Source organism: Tenrec ecaudatus, chromosome 2, assembly GCF_050624435.1.
Source record: "Tenrec ecaudatus isolate mTenEca1 chromosome 2, mTenEca1.hap1, whole genome shotgun sequence".
In the NCBI taxonomy this organism is placed as follows: Eukaryota; Metazoa; Chordata; class Mammalia; order Afrosoricida; family Tenrecidae; genus Tenrec; species Tenrec ecaudatus.
Window position 1 is genome coordinate 230,189,016 of NC_134531.1, and position 21,229 is coordinate 230,210,244.

Consider the following 21,229-nt stretch of genomic DNA (forward strand, 5'->3'; position numbering starts at 1 on the left):
TGAAAATTTATTAGAGAAACTGGATTATATGAAGAAGAGTGCACCATCAGGATTGGAGGAAGGCTTATTAACAGCCTCTGGTATGTAGATGACACACCTTGCTTGTTGAAATTTAGGAGGAATGAAATGCTTGCTGATAAAGATAAAAAATTGTAGCTGTCAAATACAGGAAAGAATTAGGAGGGAAAGGGCAATTTATAGAGACCTAAATGCAGGCATGTACATATGTAAATATATTAATATATGATGATGGGGAAATAAAGCTATATGCATATGTTTATAAGTTAAGTATTAAGGTAGTAGATGGGCATTGGACCTCTACTAAAATACTCCTTCAACACAAGAACACTTTGTTCTCATAACCTGGCAATCTGTGATGCTCACCCTCCTGACATGATCACTGAAGACAAAATCGGTGCATAACCGGATGTGGTGAAGAAAGCTAATGATTCCCAGCTAGCTATCAAAAGATATAGGGTCTGAGGTCTTAAAGGCTGGAAGATAAACAAGCGGCCATCTAAGTTGAGAAGCAACAGAGACCACCTGGAAGAAGCACCCCAGCCTGTGTGATCATGAGGTTCTGATGGGATCAGGTATCAGGCATCAAAGACCCAGAACAAAAAAACATATCAATGTGAATGAGGGGGGGGGGGTGTTGAATGTAGACCCCAAGCCCATCTGTAGAAAATTGGATGTCCCTTTACATAAGAGCCATAAGGAAGAGACAAGCCAATCAGTGAGCAATATAGCAATGATGAAACATATAAGTTTCCTCTAATTATTTAATGCCCCCCACTTTCATGATCCCAATTATACCTTATAAATTCAGCTTGACCAGAGAATGTATACAGGTACAGATAAGGGCTGGAAACAAAGGGAGTCTAGGACAGATAAACCCCTCAGTACTAATAATGAGAGTAGTGATACCAGGTGGGAAAGTGGAAGGTCGGGGTCAGGAGGGGGAACCAATCACACTGATCTACATATGTTCCCCTCCCTGGTGAACAGAAAAAGTGAATAAAGGGAGACATTGGTCAGTGTGAGATGTGAAAAAATAATTTATAAATTATTAAGGGTTCATGAGGGAGGCAGGGAGGCAGGGAGGGAGGAAGGGTTGGGGAGGGAATGGAAAAAATGAGGGCTGATACCGAGGGCTCAATTAGAAAGAAAATGTTTTGAAAATGATGATGGCAACAAATGTACAAATGTGCTTAACACAATGGATGGATGGATGGATTGTGATAAGAGCTGTATGAGCTCCCAATAAAATGATTTAAAAATAAAATTAAACCGCAATGGTACTGTCCTCCAACCCCCCCAAAATGTGACTTTCAGTATGGATTGCTATTCAATGCAACTGACCCTATAGGTAACATGATGATAAATGGAGAAAAGTGTGAACTTGCTAAGGAATTTTTCATACTTGGATTCATAATCAGGGATCATGGAAGCAACAGTCAAGAGATCTAAAGACAATTTACTTTTGGTAAATCTACTGTACAAAGTTCTTTAGAGTATTGAAGAGAATGGATGTTACTTTGAGGATTGTGATGCACCTGTTCTAAGCCATGGTATTCTCCATTGCATCACGTGAAATTTAGACATGCATTTAAATTTGGGGGATCCATATTGTAAGTGCCATGGTCTGCTAAGGGGACAAATCAATCATTATTGGAAGAAGTGAGGCCAGAGTGCTCCTTAAACGCAAGGAAGGCAAGACTTCATCTTGCTTATTTTGGACATATTGTCAGTAGATAGCAGGCTCTGGAGAAGGCCATCATGTTCGGTAAAGGGGAGGGGTGGCAAAACAGTGGAATGCCCTCAAGGAGATGGATTGACACAGTGGCTGCATTCATGGGCTCAGGCATAGGAACAATGGTAAGGAGGGCACAGGAAGGGCAATGTTTCATTCTGTTGTGTATAGGGCCACTATGGGTAGGAGGCCACTCTACGCACCTCACAACACACTGTCTAAATCAGCGTGTGGACCCTATAAAAGGCTTTTGGGTTTCTGCTATCATCTATAATCTTCTGCAAACCAGCTGTCCACAGTTTAGGCTCTGATGCTATTCCCTCTTTTTAATTTAGATTATATTATTTACAATTCTTGGATCATACAGGCTGGTGTGCTTCTCCATGGGGACTTAGTTAACACTTCACTTAGATGGTTGCTCATTTGAAAAGAAACCTTTAAGGCCCCAGACCTCGGTCTTTGTTCTAGCTGGGCAGTTTCTTCACAACTCTTTGTATAACACCAAGCCTGAACATCAAGAAGGGCCATGGCATAAGAAGTAATTATTATTAGACAGGGCTAGAATTAACTTCAAGCCATAAATCCATTCATGCATATATGGCTTATATATGACTTTGATTAATTTTATAGACAACATTGTCATTTTGTGTTAGATAATATTATCAATCATTCCCCTGGGCCATCACTTCCCTTGCCACTTATGGGAACAGAAATCCTCATCTTTTTTCCAAGGAGCAGTTGTTGGTTTTTAATGTAAATTCACAGTTTAGGAAATAATTTGTTTCTTTGGTCGGGATGTTATAAACCCAAAGCCACTGCTTTGGGGAATGAGGAGCATGTTGGGGGAGGGACACTGAGGAAAGGTGAAGTAAAAGGAAAAACATTTTAATGAAAAAGGTGCTTCTTTGGTAGTGAAGATAGGTATCTATGCCAAAAGGCCTGCTTGGGCTGATGATCTTGAAAGACTCCCAGGTGCCAGGCAGGTGAAGGTCTGGCAAGATGAACTGAACCTTGGACAGTCCATTTCATGCAACGCAGTTAGAGTGCTCTGAAGCAGTGGGGGCCACTGATGGATGGTAAAGACTTGTCATGGATAGACATAATCATCCATCATTGATGACTTCTGATCAAAAGGGGAAAATTGGTATACTTAGCATGTATGCTGTTTCTCAGTAACTACAACCTGGTGCCCGCTGCAGTTCCTACTGCTGACCTATGACCTCTTTGTCAATTCCTTCTCGGAGCTCCTCCGAATAGCTCCCGTCATCCAGCTCGTCTCTTCAACATCATCACCATCTGCCTCCTGTTCTTCAACACCTTCGTCTTCCAGGCGGGGCTGGTCAACCTCCTGTTGTTACAGAAGTTCAAAGGCACCATCCTCCCAACAGTGGTGTACTTCACACTCAGCATCTCCCTTCACATCTGGGTGATGAACTTACGCTGGAAAAACCCCAACCGCTTCGTCTGGATCGATGGACTGCAAACACTGTTTGTGTTTCAGACTAGCGGCCGTCCTGTACTGTTACTTTTACAAGCGGACGGCTGTGCGCCTGGGGGATCTGCGCTTCTACCAGGACCTCGCTCTGGCTGTATAAGGAGTTCCTGCACGGTCGAAGGTGACCTCTTCAGATTCCACGGACGGCTCTCTTCCTTCCATGTGCTGCTCCCAATCGGAGGTTGGCCTCCTTGGACACGTGCAGGCCCACGTGCTCAGAGTGCCCGAAGGAAGAGCCTCCCCTCTTGCACATTCAAGTGTTCGAGTCCCTCCTGCCTACCTCAGCCCCGTGCCCCACCCTCTCCTGCTCTACCCCTTCATCCTCTGCTCAGAAGCTCTGACTTCTGGGAGCTCTGTGGCTGTCCTTTACTGTGTGTGGCACAGGAGAACCTCCCGGGCCTGCTTTCCATGCACCACTTACTCATGGCTGAATGGGCCCAGAGGGAGGCTCCTGGGCACCTGACTGCTGACACATCTGACTCTTAGATTTGATACCCAAGATACTACCCCCCCATTTTCTAAATAGGGAATAAATGGATCCCCCCCCCACCAAAACAAAACAAAAAATATACGTGCAGTGTGCATAGGAGTTTGTTCATAGTTTTTGTTTTGTTTTTTTTTAAACTTTTTATTACGGGCTCATACAACTCTTATCACAGTCCATACATATACGTACATCAATTGTATAAAGCACATTTGACATTCTTTGCCCTAATCATTTTCTTTTCTTTCTTTTTTTTTCTTCCCTTTTCTTTTTTTACATTTTATTAGGGACTCATACAACCCTTATCACAATCCATACATACACATACATCAATTGTATAAAGCACATCCATACATTCCCTGCCCCAATCATTCTCAAAGCATTTGCTCTCCACTTAAGCCCTTTGCATCAGGTCCTCTTTTTTTCCCCCCTCCCTCCCCGCTCCCCCTTCCCTCATGTGCCCTTTGTAATTTATACATCGTTATTTTGTCATATCTTGCTCTATCCGGAGTCTCCCTTCCCCCCCTTCTCTGCCGTCCCTCTCCCAGGGAGGAGGTCACATGTGGATCCCTGTAATCAGTTCCCCCTTTCCAACCCACTCACCCTACACTCTCCCAGCATCGTCCCTCACACCCTTGGTCCTGAAGGTATCATCCACCCTGGATTCCCTGTGCCTCCAGCCCTCATGTGTACCAGTGTACAACCTCTGCCCTATCCAGCCCTGCAAGGTAGAATTCGGATCATGGCAGTTGGGGGGAGGAAGCATCCAGTATCTGGGGGAGAGCTGTGCTCTTCGTCGGTACTACCTTGCACCCTGACTGACCCATCTCCTCTCCTAAACCCCTCTATGAGGGGATCTCCATTGGTCGACACTTGGGCCTTGTGTCTCCACTCTGCACTTCCCTCTTCATTCAATGTGGTATATACACACACACGCACACACACACACACACACACACACACACATATCATTTTTTTTGCATGATGCCTTATACCTGGTCCCTTTGGCACCTCGTGATCGCACTGGCTGGTGTGCTTCTTCCATGTGGGCTTATTTGCTTCTGAGCTAGATGGCCGCTTGTTTATCTTCAAGCCTTTAAGACCCCAGACACTATCTCTTTTGATAGCCGGGCACCATCAGCTTTCTTCGCCACATTTGCTTATGCACCCATTTGTCTTCAGCGATCCTATCATGGAGGTGTGCAGCCAATGATATGATGATTTTTTGTTCTTTGATGCCTGATAACTGATCCCTTTGGGATCACTCACTCACTCAGGCTGGTGTGTTCTTCCATGTGGGCTATGTTGCTTCTGAGCTAGATGGCCGCGTGTTTATCTTCAAGCCTTTAAGACCCCAGTCACTATCTCTTTTGATAGCCGGGCACCATCAGCTTTCTTCACCACATTTACTTATTCACCCGCTTTGGCTTCAGCAGTTGTGTCGGGAGAATGAGCATCATAGAGTACCAATTTAATAAACGAAAGTATTCATGCATTGAGGGAGTGCTTGAGTAGAGGCCCAAGGTCCTTCCGCCACCTTAATATTAAACCTATAAATGTAGACAATTAGATCTATTTCCCCATCCTCATATATATGTTTGCATGTACACGTCTTTGTCTAGACCTCCATAAATGCCCCTTGACTCCCAGCTCCTTCCTCCCTCTCCCTTGACTTTCCTCCTGGATAGTTTTTTAAACTATAGTCCGTCCCTCCAACGGGTCTGAGGGACGGTGAACTGGTCCCCTGTTTAAAAAGTTTGAGGACCCCTGCTCTACTGGGTAGAATACAGGGGTCCTTAAACTACAGCCCGCTGAGGACATTTATCAGGCCCGCCCAGTGTTTTTGCCATCGCTGTCTGTCCTGCTTAGCACCCGACTGACTTGTCAGGCCACAGTGTGCATGTGTGGAATGTACCCAGCATTCTCCGACTCCCCTCCTTCTCTCTGCCTTCTCTCTGTCTCTGGACTCCTCCTCTCAGTCTCAAGTGTGATGGGAGGAGTCATAAGCTTGCCTGTGCAGAGCCTGCTGCTGCCTGAGGACAGAGGTAAAAACAAGTTAGGATTTTATTTTTTTTAAGTTAGGAGATATATATATATACTTATTTATTTTGCAGTTAGTAGGGCCTTTTTTGAGGTTCAGGGGGGGCCTTTTTTCTGAAGTTAGGAGGTCTTTTTTTTAAGTTGGTTAGCTGGTTGTTGGTGGTTTCTAGGCGGGTTGCATCACAGTGATAATGCAAATAGTCAGCACTCAGTCCTAATGCAAATGGTCAGCGCTCAGAGGTAATCCAAATGGTCAGCGCTCAGAGGTAAACAAATGGTCAGCGCCCAGAGGTAATGCAAATGGTCTGTTGCCCATGAAGATGTTCTGTACCACACAGAAGTCTGTTGGCTGAGTCGAGGGAGAGTTTTGAAACATTTCTTTTTTTTTTTTAATTTTAACAATTTATTAGGGGCTCATACAATTCTTATCACAGTTCATACATATACATACATCAATTGTATAAAGCACATCTGCACAGTCTTTGCCCTAATCATTTTTTTCTCCTCTTTTCTTTTTTTACATTTTATTAGGGACTCATACATTTCTATGACTTACTTTCAAAAAACAAAGAAGTACCAGAGCTCAATGATGCAGAATGGAAATAGCACCTTGCCTTTCTGACAGATGTGACAGAGCTACTCAACAGGTTCAATGTGCAACTTCAAGGATAGGGGAAGCTCATCTGTAATATGCAATCACCTGTGAAAGCATTTGAAGTAAAATTAGGGCTCCTCATCAAACAAGTGAGGGAGGAAAATTTCTGCCATCTCCCCACAACTCAAAATCTGCTAACAGAAAAACCATTGGTTGCATTCCCAAGCAATACATGTGTGGATTCACTGGAAAAGTTGAAAAAGAAGTTCCTATTTAGATTTAAAGACCTTCATCTCCATGAACAGGACATACAGCTTTTCCATAACCCATTTTTTATTGACATTGAAAATGTGGATACAATTTACCAAGTGGAACCGGCTGAACTGCAGAATTGTGACTCTCTCAAAGAGAGTCAAGTCAAGCAGCCTTCCTCATTTCTATGCATGTCTCCCCTCTGAGCCATATCCTGATCTCAGGAACCATGCTCTCAAAATGGCAACCATCTTTGGCAGCACTTATGTCTGTAAACACTTTTTCCAGAATGAAACATCTGAAATTACCCACCAGATCGAGACTAACTGACGCACACTCACATCACTTGTTAGGACTAGCAGGGACAAATATGGAAGTGGACATGGACCATCTCATTAGCAAAAAGCAGGCCCATAGTTCCCATTGAAATACTGCTAAGTTTTTTTTAATTTAACTTTATTTGTTCTTCATTTTAAATGTTGTATTTGTTCCTATTTTTTTTTACTTCAAAATAAGGTATGTGCAGTGTGCATAGGAATTTGTTCATTTTTTTAAACTATAGTCTGGTCCTCCAACGGTCTGAAGGACAGTGAACTGGCCCCCTGTTTAAAAAGTTTGAGGACCCCTGCCCCAGAGAAACAAAAGCAATGAGATGAATGGATATGTGTACATACACTCAAGTATGTAACAGCATTACACACTTTAGTAGAAATGGATACAACATAAGTGTGTATCAACAGATGAGTGGATTTTAAAAATTGTAGCACCTACATAAAACAGAGTACTACAAAATGAAAAAATATATATTATTTTTCAAAACATCTCACAACATAGATTAATTTAAGGGATATTATGCTAGATTAAATAACTCAATCACAAAATGACAAATATAGCATGATACCAATTTACAAAAACTCAAGATGAGCCTTATACCCAGACTCAACATTTTAGTTGGCATTAGTGTACACCTATTACTTCTGGTACATGGAAAGAGATATCCAATGTAGGGGAAGTCAGAATAATGTGATCAAAGTAAGTGAAGACACTGGAAGCTATTGAAGAATAAAGTACAGCCACAGGAAAAGCTATAACAGAGAGCATACGTTTTGAGAAAGGTGAGGGTAATGAATGTACAAGTGTGCTTATACAATTGATGTATGTATGGATTGTGATAAGAATTGTATGAGCCCCCAATAAAATGATTTTAAAAAGTAAAAGCTATAATATATAATTGTGCAACAAAACTAATAATATATAAAAATAATTAGTGATTACATCGTGTATATGGATGCTACATATGTGTGGAGGGGCATAAAGGAGTGCATGCCCACACCACAATATGTACAGTTATGGGAAATTGTAAATGTATATATGTCTGTATTGCATGGTGGCTGCAACAATGGGCTTGGACATTGGAACAACTCTGAGGATAGTGCAGGCCCAGGCAGTTCTTCCATCTGTGGAGTCTATGGTCTCTGTGAGTTTAAGCCAACTTGACAATTAACAATGTGCTGCATCTATTTCTATTTACAAGGGGCCTTCTAAACATTCATAGAAAATGCAGCTAGAAGATTATGGAACTTGTGAGTGAATATTTAAGTCTTCAAATATACGTAATATAGCACATCGGAATCATAGTATGGAAACTCTTGTTTTAGGTTCCATTGCATCAACACCAACTCAGAGAGAGCTGGTGTGCAAGAGAGGGAAACACTGCCCAGGCCTGGGCCATCTTCACACTAATTGCGATTGAGCGAGCCCTTGTAACCATGGTGTCAATCACCCCTTTGAAGTCTTCTTTTTCCCTTGCCCTCCACTTTACCAACCACGGTGTCCTTTTCCAGAAACTGATGTCTCTTGATGGCATGCAAACAAAAAGTTGAACAAAGTTTTACCATCTTCACTGCTGAGAAGCAAGACTCTTTTGTCTTTTTTTCTGGGATACCAAGGCTATCTTTACCATGTTTCACCAGACACATCATATAAATGCATTAATCCTTTTCAGTTATTGTTTTTCAGTGGTCAGCTACCAACTTCATTCCACTGGGTATATACTGAGAGTTTTCTTCGCAGATAAATCTATTGGTCTTTCTCTATCAGGAGCACAAAAGAATAAGGGGTGGGGGGAGAGAATAAAGTAAACCAGTGATTCAAAGAAGTAATGAGCCAACAGGACTATAATAATCCATATGAAACTAAGCCTCCTCTAGCCTGTGACCAGAACTAGAAAATGCCTAGCTATCCACCATTCGGACTAGAGACACAATTTGAGGTCTATGTTACAAAAGAAACAAAACAATAACTCACTGTCATCATTTCAATATCGTCTCATGGGATGCTAGATAACATTGCTGAGACTGTAAACCATTGTAGAAGCATATAGCTTCATCTTTCTCCCACAGAGTAAATGGAGGGTTTGAGCCACCATCCTTGAAGTTAGCGACCTGATGCCTCACCCACAGTGCCACTAGGGATCATTAAGGTCCTGGTTAGAAAGGCATACAAATGCAAACTTATACTTAAATATATATATACAGATAGAAAAGGAAGGAACTCCAGAGAGAATATTACCCAAAGAAACACTTTTTAACTGGAACTGAAACCACACTTAGACGTTATCTTTCAGTCTTCCAATAGATTGCCCTTCAAAATAAGCAACAACCTGAGACATGTGACCCTAAAGACAATTAAGCATGCGATACAAAACAAGTGTCATTTGTCAAAGGCCAAGAAAGAAAGGCAACAAGAAGGAAAACTTAGGAGTGGAAATGGGGAAGCAAGGGGGACATTGGGAAGAATATTGACACATTTTGGGGAAAGCAACCAATGTCAAGGAAAAATTTGTGCATGTATTATTGAATGGAAAATTAGTTTACTGTGAAAACCTTGACCTAAAACACAATAAAATGTTGAGATAGAGAAAAAAAGACCATTTAACATAACAAGTGTTGGTGAGAATATTTATCAGAAATATCAAAATGTTCCCCAATTCGAATGAAAACAACTTAGAACAAACACTGCTGGGTTTTTGTTTGTCTGTTTTCAATTCAAAAAGCCATGATTTCTTGCTTGTTATCACTTGGTATAAATCTACTTTTCTAACTAGTTATATAATAATACTCACTTTGGAATGGAAGCATTGTAAATTCTGATACATTATTGCTGACTGTGGATATATTTATCATTTTATAAATCATATATCATTTTCTTGGTGACTTGTATGATTCTTATCAGAATCCTGACATACATCCATTGCGTCAAGCCCATTTGTACATTTTTTGCCATCATCATTCTCAAAACATTTGCCTTCTACTTGAGCCCTTAATATCGGCTGCTCATTTTCCCCCTCCCTCCTCACTCCCGCCTTCCTCATGAACCCTTATTAATTCATAAATTATTATTATTTTGTCATATGTTACACTGTCTGTCATCTCCCCCTGCCCTCTTCTCTGTTGACCATCCTCTAGGGAGGAGGTTATATGTAGATTCTTGTAATCAGTTCCCCCTTTCTACCCCACATTCCCTTCACCCTCCAGGCATCACCACTCTCACCACTGGTCCTGAAGGGGTCATCTGTCCTGGATTCCCTGTGTTTCCAGTTGCTATCTGTACCAATGTACATCCTCTGGTCTAGTCAGATTTGTAAGGTAGAATTGGGATAATGATAGTGGTGGGGAGGAAGCATTTAAGAACTAGAGGAAAGTTATATGTTTCATTGTTCCTACCCTGCACCCTGACTGGCTCATCTCCTCCCCACAACCCTTCAGTAAGGGGTGTCCGGTTGGCTACTCACCCAAACTTACAGTTATATGATTTTTTGTTCCTTGATGCTTAATACCTGATCCCTTCAACAGCTTATGGTCACACAGGCTGGTGTGCTTCTTCCATGTGGGCTTTGATGCTTCTCAACTAGATGGCCGCTTGTTTACCTTCAAGCCTTTAAGACCACAGTCACTATATCTTCTGATACCTGGACACCATTAGCTTTCTTCATCACATTTGCTTATGCACACATTTTTCTTCAGCGATCGTGTCAGGAAGGTGTGCATCACAGAATGCCAATTTAATAGAACAACATGTTCTTGCATTGAGTAAGTGCTTGAGTGGAGGCCCAATGTCCATGTGCTGCCTTAATACTAAACCTATAAATATATCCATGTAGATCGGTTCCCCATATTTTTATATAAATATATTTACATATGTACTTGCCTGTATTTAGACCTCTATAAATACCCTTGTTTGCCTAGTTCTTTCCTCTATTTCCTTTTCCTTTCCTTTTTCCTTTCCTATCATGCTCAGCCTTGATTTGGGTTTCAATAATTTCTCTCGGTTACCTTGCCCTTGCTGAATCCCTACCAGGCCTCTCACCACCCTCCTTGCCACTGATTTTGGATCACTTGTTGCTCCCCTGTCCCTGGGTTGGTCAGCACCACCTCCTACCGCCGCCTCCCCTTCTCCCATGTCCCCCCAGAACCATTGGTTCTATTGTTTTCTCCTCCAGACTATTATCCAGTCTAACTTATCTGGATAGATCTGTAGAGACAATAATATGCACCAAAAATCAAGTCATAGCAAGATAGGCGATGAATAAGAACACAGTGATGACAACAAAAAAAGAAACCAATTACCCACAGAAGAATAAATTAATTGAAAGAAAAATATTAAAAAGAAAGAAAAACCTGTAAATAGATCAAAGTATGATTTTTATCTCTAGGTATATCTTTCAGTCAGGTCTGATGGGGTATCATGCTCTGGCCCCAGAGTCTGTCCTTTGTACTCCCTCAGGGGCTTCCTGCTCTGCTCCCATGGTTGCTTTGCCACACACTCTTAGTGGTTTGCCTTGGTGTCTGGTCCAGTCCTGACACTGAGTCTCCAGTGTTGTCCCCCTTAGAATGCTGGACCATCAAGGGATGACGTGTCTTATAATGGGATCATCCATATTGTCCACTCTGTCCATTGGCTGTTCAGAGGGGGGATATCGTCCTCCAGGCCTGGTGGGCCAGGATGTGCTCCACTTTATCTTCTTCCCCCTTCATTTGCTCCCATCAGACATGCCCCTCTCCCCTACCTGCAGCTTCAGTGCCATCCTCTCAAGTAAATTCTTCTTGGTGGAGGGCAGTTGTTGTGGATATATTTTTTATAAAGTCCAGTTATGGTGCACAGAAAACATTATCAGGTCATGATTTGCAAGCTCGAAGCCCAATTCACTTCGATTATGTTTCTATGGGCTATGGAAAAATTGAATAATATTTATGCTAATTTTCAATGTTTGAGGTAAAAACTCAAGGAACATGATTTCTGAACAAAAAAATGAAAATTAAGATAACACAGTTTATTACTTTCTTTCCTCTCTTAATAAACGAATCAGTCTGTTACTTTTAAGTAATCATTGAAATGTGAAATAAGTCTAGTTTTGTCTCAAGATGAAAATTCCATGGCTTTAGACATAATAAAAATAAGGAACAAAGCCAATTTGCTTTCCAAATGCAGAAACTAAGCAAGGGAAAAAGGAAAGAATATACAATTATTTATGTATTCATATACATTCATCACAAGCACCATTCTACTTAAGAATCAAAGAAAATTCTTACAGAAGATTGCAGGGAACGGCGTGTCGGTGGACATTTCTGACCACGTCTGGCTTCCTTATCACCATGAGGCACGAGTCAGACATCTCTCCGTGTTCCTTTCTAACCTGTTCTTTCACCAATCATTCCTTCCATGCCACTCTCCTTCTATGTTCGTGTCAATAATTTGTTACAATGGCCACTCAGACGTGAAGGATAGTACTCATAATTAAGGGGGTTATTAGGGAAGTCAATTGGTTATCACAAGTCACAATCAGCAAACAGCAATAACCAAAAGTTACTGGTCTCTTCAGCAATCAGTCAAGTCTCTCTCTCTGATTCTCAACCTCTCAGCCACATAGTCTGTGTTTTTTGCAGTCATGGGTCAGGAAGGCAGCAGTCTGTCATTCTGTCCATTGTATCAGGCCAGGTGAGGAGAAGGTATCCCATAGGCTTGATGACGCCACTCTGAGTCTCCATGCCGCTGTCTGATGTGTCTGTCTCAACAACCTCTGCCATTTCAGATAGAGATCCTGACTGTGCTCTGCAAATGTCCTGGGAGTTTCTCTCTGTTCCAGATTCCAAAATGGCTCATCTGTAGAATCAGGGAATTGGTAATGAAAACCGACCAATCCCTTTATATTAGTGTGACACATGCCAGTCTGCATAGTTCCACCCACTCATTTGGTGGGAGGTACAGAGACTTGGGTGGAAGCTATTAAGACATTTCACTCTATCACAAAGTTAAATATCCATAGTGATACCTCGAGTCGCATCACTGAATAACAGAAAGGACCACGCAACTAGGAAGCAGGATGCTATTGTGATTTTTAGATGTGCTTGCCTCCTGTTCTCCAAAGTATTATGCAAGAAGTAGGTCAGTTATCATTCTCACGCCGTTCTTATTTGCTAAGTTTTGCCATAACAGAGATCACAAGTGGGTGACTTTAAGGAACAGACGTATATTGTTCTCACAGTTCAGGAAGTTAAATGTCCTAATTCATAACTCCAAAGCTAGGGTGTGAGGGTAAGGAGTGTCTTTCTTTACATATTTCAGTTTCTAGCAGCTCCCATAAATCTTAACAGTTGCATCTGTCTCTCTCACCATTCTTTTTCCTAGGTCGCTGTGTCACTGTGTCCGTCTGCTCTTCTTACAGTTCAGAAGACTTAGAACCTACCTGAGTTACATTTGAACCAAGAAACACATCAAAGAAAACCTTTTTTTCCAAGATAAACCATATATATAGGTATAAGAATCAAGATTTCAATACATACTTTGTGAGGAAACTACTCAATCGATGTGAAAATTATATATAATAATATTTATTATATATTATATATAAATGTGATGACATATATTACTACACAAAGGTAAAATTTAAAGATTAACCTTTCTACACAGATTAACTTTGCAGTACTGCCCTATGATAATACTCTTGTCAAAATTAAACAATGTCAGATTCAAAATCAATAGATTGTTTTTCATTTGAACTTTAAAAAATAGGGATAAACACAATGAGGAAAAAAATAACTTTTAGAATCTGAATGTAACCAAAGTCCTTAGAACTGAAAAAGGATGGAATGTTCTGTAATATCCTCTACACAAATATTTCCAAAATTTAAAATAGATAGCCGTTTTCTGAAAGACCTTGATAAAATGAAACTTTTGAATTTGCTAATCTGGGATAGGTCCTGAGAGTTCACAAGTCTAAGAAGTTACCAGGAAACATGAGCCCTACTTTTCTATGATCTCAGTATACTCCAGATTTCTCCAACTAGTCCCTGGGTGAACACTTTTCATGCCCGAAATTCATTGTTTTAAAGACAACAATATATCTTTGATGGAACCAAAAATTATTTTTCCTTTAAGTATGTCAGTATTGGTGTTTTTGTCTATTTTTATCCATTGATTGAAATTCCAGCCCTCACACTCACAGTGACTAAATTTAATTTTTTTAAATTTAAGTTAAAAATGTATTCATCTTGATTGTGTTGCTTCTTATGTCTTCTAACACTTATTAGATCTTTTCCCCCTTACTTGGCTGTTCTTCCTTTGTCTTTTGGTGCTTTCCGATTTTCAGTATGTTAAAAAGAGAATCTTCCAGTATAACGGTGAACTTTTTCTTCTTCTTCAGGTCCTTCAGTTGGAGGAATGGGAAGAGTGTTAGCCCCTTTTTTATTTCCTTGCCACAGGAGAGTTCAGATTGAGTTACACTATTTTGCTTTGTCTTTACAGTCTTTTAAGTTTTCTGTTCAGCTTTTTCACGTCTTCATTTTTCATTTGCCTTTGCTACTTGACATTCAAAAGCAACCGCCAGAATCTATTATAACATACATTGTGGTCTTTAGTTTATTTCCTATATTTTAAATTACTCTTTTCTTTCTTCAAGTATGATATCCTTGATGTAACCCACAAGTAGGATGTTCTTTGATTATCTTTTGGTCATACTCAGTGTATCATAAGTGTTATGCAGATGTTTTCTCAATTTAGATGGTATATACGCAAGAGTATACCTTGCCTCTCATGTACTTGTTTAACTTTATTCAGTTTCATTTTGAACTTGCATGAAACAACTGATAGTCTTTTCCTCAGCTGACCTCTGGTCATATTCTGACTATTGAGATTTTCCATCATCTCTTTTCACAGATATTGTTGAATTGATACCTGTGCATTTCAACCAGTTGGGCTTATGTATATTGTCACTGTTTACATGTTGAAAAAATGCATTTACAGGGAATCGAGTTTCATTAGTGTTTGATGTGTAAAGTCAAATGATAGTTATCAAGACTGGTCTTTCTTGTAGGCCTAAAAATAGTATCCCATTAGTGCCAGCATTGTACTTCAGACGATATATTGTGATGTACATTTGAATAGTGATGACTGTGATACCATTCTTCTTCAATTGGTCATTCCTGGCATAGTATATCAAATTTATTTCAATAATGCCTAGCATATCAACCATTTTGTGTTCCACTTCATTTTTGATGACTTTAAGTTTTCCACATTCATATGTCATATAGTCCTCATTTGGATGATTCATGATCTTTACAGCAGTTTCTTTTCATTCTGAAACTTAGCACTTCAGCAAATGAAGACCCACCAACTGTATTCTGTCAGTATCATTCCGCTGGGCTCTGCACCGAGGCGTCAGCTCTTCCTTGCACATTTTGAAAATGCCTTCCAACCTTCTGGCACTATGAGGGGTTTCAAATACAGACATCTTGTAGTATCCTTCCATTTCATCTTTCCACAAACTTTTCAAGGTCCTCCCGTGTGTCTGATAATGTTCCCTTATTCATAAAGTTTTTACTGGTCACTTTTCCTTTTAGAAGTGATTTGTGAGATTTTAAAACCCGGGTCTGTTTCAGTCACAAAGCTCGACTGAATATTTCTCCCCTAGGAGACCCTTATGAACGACTGGCAGCATAACTGCCAGCGTCTACACTGATGGATAAGTGGTGGCACAAGGTTAATAATTCTCCCAGAAACTCATTCCCTATACTGATGGAAATAAGAAACTAGCTAACACCGCCACCACTCTTGTTTTCCTTTCCACAGTAAACTATCATGAAAATTTCCACACTGGCTTTGTCACCTCTTTCACAACCTCATTCTCTCCTTTTTCCTGTCACCATTCCCACTCTGGCCGGCAGCATCTTCAAACGAGTGAACTCCAATGACCTCGATCGCCACTGCAGCTCAACCATTCATTAACATGTCCACACCCTAGGGGTTTTTTTTCCCTTTGTAATTGCTTCTCTTCGAGTTTTCAGACTTTGCATATTGCTTCAAGATGGATTCCACAACCACTTCAGTTGTGCCCACAGAATCTAATTTGCTTTTAATTTCCATTTTCATGCTCTTGATTGCTTTCTCGCGGTGATAGCTCATCATGTTCAGCTTATTTCAGTTTTCCCTCAACTCTGTGTGTGACTTCTTAATAAAAGAACTTGAAGATGATGCTCCCAATTCCAGGCATGGGAAATCTTCACTACCTATTTTCCACATTCTTACTTGTTAACGATATATGGCTAGAAAAGAAGAAAGACTTTCTACTTTGTGATTTCATTAGAAATGCAAGGGATTCAAACACCCTGTTGACTGTAGTTCATTTTCTGTAGCAACGGATCCAGACATCTTGAACTCCCTAAACCTCCCGGGGAACATAAACTTTAGAACAGATGATCTCATCCGCAATTCACTGACATGAGCGAGACCACCTAGCATGTGGTCTCTGAAATTCTCTCCCCTCCTAAGCATCTTTCCTTATTTTCACTGGCAAGTTTTCCATCTGTACAACTTTGGAGGAAGTCCCCTACCTTGTAAAACTTTGTACTGTGACTTGAGAGAGGGTAAACAGAACAGATACGTTTTCCATTCAGTAACATGCATATTTTGTTTTATATCATTGATTATGATCCCTACAATGTGAAATCACTTATCTCCCCATTTTACTGTGTTTTCTGTTTTCACTACTTTAAAACAAGAGGGTTAAGCCATTCCTTTTTATAAATGCCAAAGTTAAAATGTCTGCATATTTCTGTTAAACACTTTCTTGTTTATAACATGTTTTCCTATCAATTTTTTTATTATTCTGCCCTATCTTTTAAGTCTTATTACTGGAGGTATACACTTTCCTCATAGCCTATGTGACATGACATCTCTCATTGACCCATATCTCTACTGGGACAACACTGGAGATATAGTGTGGGAATTGTGCCCAATCTGACCCCACCACACTGAGGCAAAACACTAATGGTGTGCAACAGAACAGCAAGGGGAGCCGAGCAATGAAGTCCCAAGGGAATACGAAAAATAGGCTTTGGGGCCAGGGCATGGCACCCCATTAGATCTGACCAGAAAACAACCCTAAAGGTCAACAAGCAGATCTCCAACTATTTACAGGCTTCTCTTTTTGGTGTCATTGTTTTGTTTTCTTTTTTTGCTTTGTTCTGCTCTGTCTTATTTTTGTGCACATTATTATCTCTACAGGTCTATCTAGATAAGATAGGCAGGATAAACAATCTGGAGGAGAAAACAATTAGACCGAGACCAAAGGTTCCTGCAGGGACATGGGAGAGGGGAAGGTGGGGGAAAGGAAGCGGTGTTAACAAACCCAGGGACAAGGTAACAACAAGTGATCCAAAATTGATGGCAAGTAAGGTATAGGAGGCCTGGTAGGGCATGATCAAGGGTAATGTACCCGGGAGGAATTACTGAAACCCAAATGAAGGCTGAGTCAGATAGTGGGACAAGAGGAAAGTCAAAGGAAATAGAGGAAATAAGTAGGAGGCAAAGGGCATTTATAGGGGTCTAAATACAGGCATGTGCATATGTAAATATATTTATATATGAGGATGGGGAAATAGATCTATGTGCATATTTTTATAGGTTGAATATTAAGATAGCAGATGGACATTGGACCTCTACTCAAGTACTCCCTTAATATAAGAATATTTTGTTCTATTAAACTGGCATTCCATGATGTTCACCTTCCTGACACAATCGCTTAAGACAAAATGGGTGCATAAGCAAATGTGGTGAAGGACGTTGATTGTGCCCAGCTATTAAAAGATATATCATCTGGAGTCTTAAATACATGAAGATAAATAAGAGGCCATCGAATTGAGAAGCAGGAAAGTCCACATGGAAGAAGCATACCAGCCTATGTGATCCGGAGGTGTTGAAGGGATCAGGGATCAGGCATCAAAGAACAAAATATCATATCATTGTGAATAAGGGGGAGTACGGAGTGGAGATCCAAGACCCATCTGTAGGCAACCGGACATCCCTTTACAGAAGGGTCTCAGAGAGGAGATAAGCCAGTAAGTATGCAGTATAGCACTGAATAAACATACAACTTTCCTCTAGTTCTCCAATGCTTCCTCCCCCCAACTATCATGATCCCAATTCTACCTTACAAATCTGGCTAGACCAGAGCATGTACACTGGTACAGCTTAGAGCTAAAAACACAGGGAATACAGGACAGATAACCCCCTCAAGACCAATAATGAGAGTAGTGATACCAGGAGGGGAAGGGAAGAGTGGCGTAGAAAGGAGGAACCAATAATAAGGATCTACATATAATCCTCTCCTAGGGGATGGACAACAGAAAATTAGGTGAAGGGAGAAACTGAACAGTGTAAGGCATGACAAAATAATAATAAATTATAAATTATCAAGGGTTATTGAGGGAGGGGGTGCGGGGAGCAAGGGGGAAAATGAGGAGCTGAAACCAAGGGCTCAGGTAGAGAGCAAATGTTTTGAGAATGATGATGGCAACAAATAAACAAATGTGCTTGACACATGGATGTATGTATGGATTGTGATGAGTTTTAGGAGCTCCCCCCAATAAAATGATTTTTAAAAGAACTTAAATAAAAACATACCCCCCAAAAAATATTCAAATTTTCATTTCTCTTAACTCATTTTCTTTTAATCCTGATATGCTTTTTCTTACGCTGTAGACATGGAAAAAAGAGTTCCCTAACTCCCTAATGTCATCTTAGACAATTATTCAGTTCTTTGTCCTTGCAATCATTCATTTATACAATGCTGTTCTGTTTTTTCAATCCTCTCTTCTGAGAAAACCTACCAATTGATAGGCACTCCATTGCAGGGTTATTTTTTGGTGTTTATTTTTACCAACTTTGTTTCAATATTCTCTTAGTGTGGTTTAATTATCTACAACCCATCTAGTGATTGTTGATGACTGCCAGAGATCCATTTATAGCCTAAACTTTTCTGACTATAACCTCAGAATCAAAAAGTATTTGGTTTATTGCAATCATTGATCTGTAAATCCTACAGGTACTTCAACATAGCTACATGTTCTATAGTACTCATTTGCCTTAAGTCTTCTTTCCCTAGTATATTTTCTATCTGAGTTGTGAACATCAAACCCCACTTAGCATTCTGAATTACCTTTAAAATAGCTAATCCTCTTTCACATAATCTGTTCAACTAATCCTTTTATGATGTCTCTCCAAAATGTCTCTCAAATTCATTACTCACCATCTACTTCTGCTTTTGATGCTATATTGTAATTTCTGCTGTTTATTTTGGAGTTAATATTGTAACAGAGTCTTAACATCTCTGATTTTCCAACCAAGAGTCTATCCTTTGCATTGACACCTTTGTTATTGTCAGGAGCTTATCTCATTCCCAAATATATGTGTCCCAGTTTGCACCATATCATCAGACACTTATCCATTATTTTTTTTAACAATTTATTGGGGCTCATACAATTCTTTTCACAGTTCATACATATACATACATCAATTGTATAAAGCACATCTGTACAGTCTTTGCCCTAATCATTTTTTTCTCTTTTCTTCTTTTACATTTTATTAGGGACTCATACAACTCTTACCACAATCCATACATATAGATACATCAATTGTATAAAGCACATCCATACATTCTCTGCCCCAATCATTCTCAAGGCATTTGCTCTCCACTTAAGCCCCTTGCATCAGGTTCTCTTTTTTTTTTCCCCCTCCCTCATATGCCCTTGGTAATTTATACATCGTTGTTTTGTCATATCTTGCCCTATCCGGAGTCTCCCTTCCCCCCTTCTCTGCTGTCCCTCTCCCAGGGAAGAGGTCACATGTGGATCCTTGTAATCAGTTCCCCCTATCCAACCCACTCACCCTCCACTCTCCCAGCATCATCCCTCACACCCTTGGTCCTGAAGGTATCATCCACCCTGGATTCCCTGTACCTCCAACCCTCATATGTACCAGTGTACAGCCTCTGTCTTATCCAGGCCTGCAAGGTAGAATTCGGATCATGGTAGTTGGGGGGAAGAAGCATCCAGGATTTGGGGGAAAGCTGTGTTCTTCATCGGTACTACCTCACACCCTAATTAACCCTCTCCTAAACCCCTCTATGAGGGGATCTCCATTGGTCGACACTTGGGCCTTGGGTCTCCACTCTGCACTTCCCCCTTCATTTAATATGATATATATACATATATATACATACATATATACATATACACATATATACACGTACATACACACACTTATATCTTTTTTTTTTTGCATGATGCCTTGTACCTGGTCCCTTGGGCACCTCGTGATCGCACTGGCCGGTGTGCTTCTTCCATGTGGGCTTATTTGCTTCTGAGCTAGATGGCCGCTTGTTCACCTTCAAGCTTTTAAGACCCCAGACACTATCTCTTTTGATAGCCAGGCACCATCAGCTTTCTTCACCACATTTGCTTATGCACCCATTTGTCTTCAGCGATCCTATCATGGAGGTGTGCAGTCAATGATATGATTTTTTGTTCTTTGATGCCTGGTAACTGATCCCTTTGGGACCACTCGATCACACAGGCTGGTGTGTTCTTCCATGTGGACTTTGTTGCTTCTGAGCTAGATGGCCGCTTGTTTATCTTCAAGCCTTTAAGACCCCAGTCACTATCTCTTTTGATAGCCGGGCACCATCAGCTTTCTTCACCACATTTACTTGTTCACCCACTTTGGCTCCAGCCGTTGTGTCGGGAGAGTGAGCATCATAGAGTTCCAATTTAATAAAAGAAGGTATTCATGCATTGAGGGAGTGTTTGAGTAGAGGCCCAAGGTCCTTCCGCCACCTTAATATTTGACCTATAAATATAGACACATAGATCTATTTCCCCATCCTCCTATATATATTTGCATGTACATGTCTTTGTCTAGACCTCCATGAATGCCCTTTGACTCCTAGCTCTTTCCTCCATCTCCCTTGACTTTCCTCCTGCCCTACTACCATGCTTCATCGCCACCTGGGCTAGAGTATACCTCTTCTCTAAGCAACCTTACCCTTGATCATTTCCCACCAGGCCTGCCACTCCCCCTTCTCTACCATTTGGGGTCCCATGTTTTTTCCTTGTCCCTGGGTTTGTTAACACCACTTCCTTACCCCCCCTACCCCCCACCCCAAGTCCCCCCAGAACTGTCGGTCCCGTTGTTTTTCCTCCAGATAGTTCATCCAGCCTGTCCTATTCAGACAGACCTGTGGAGTCACTAACATGCACGAAAACTAGACAGAGGAAA

General features: G+C 40.7%; 1 pseudogene; it reads left to right on the forward strand.

Moving 5' to 3' along the window:
• Positions 1-2,912: 2,912 nt before the first annotated feature.
• On the forward strand, positions 2,913-3,373 carry LOC142441383 (transmembrane protein 138-like; annotated as a pseudogene).
• Positions 3,374-21,229: the final 17,856 nt, after the last annotated feature.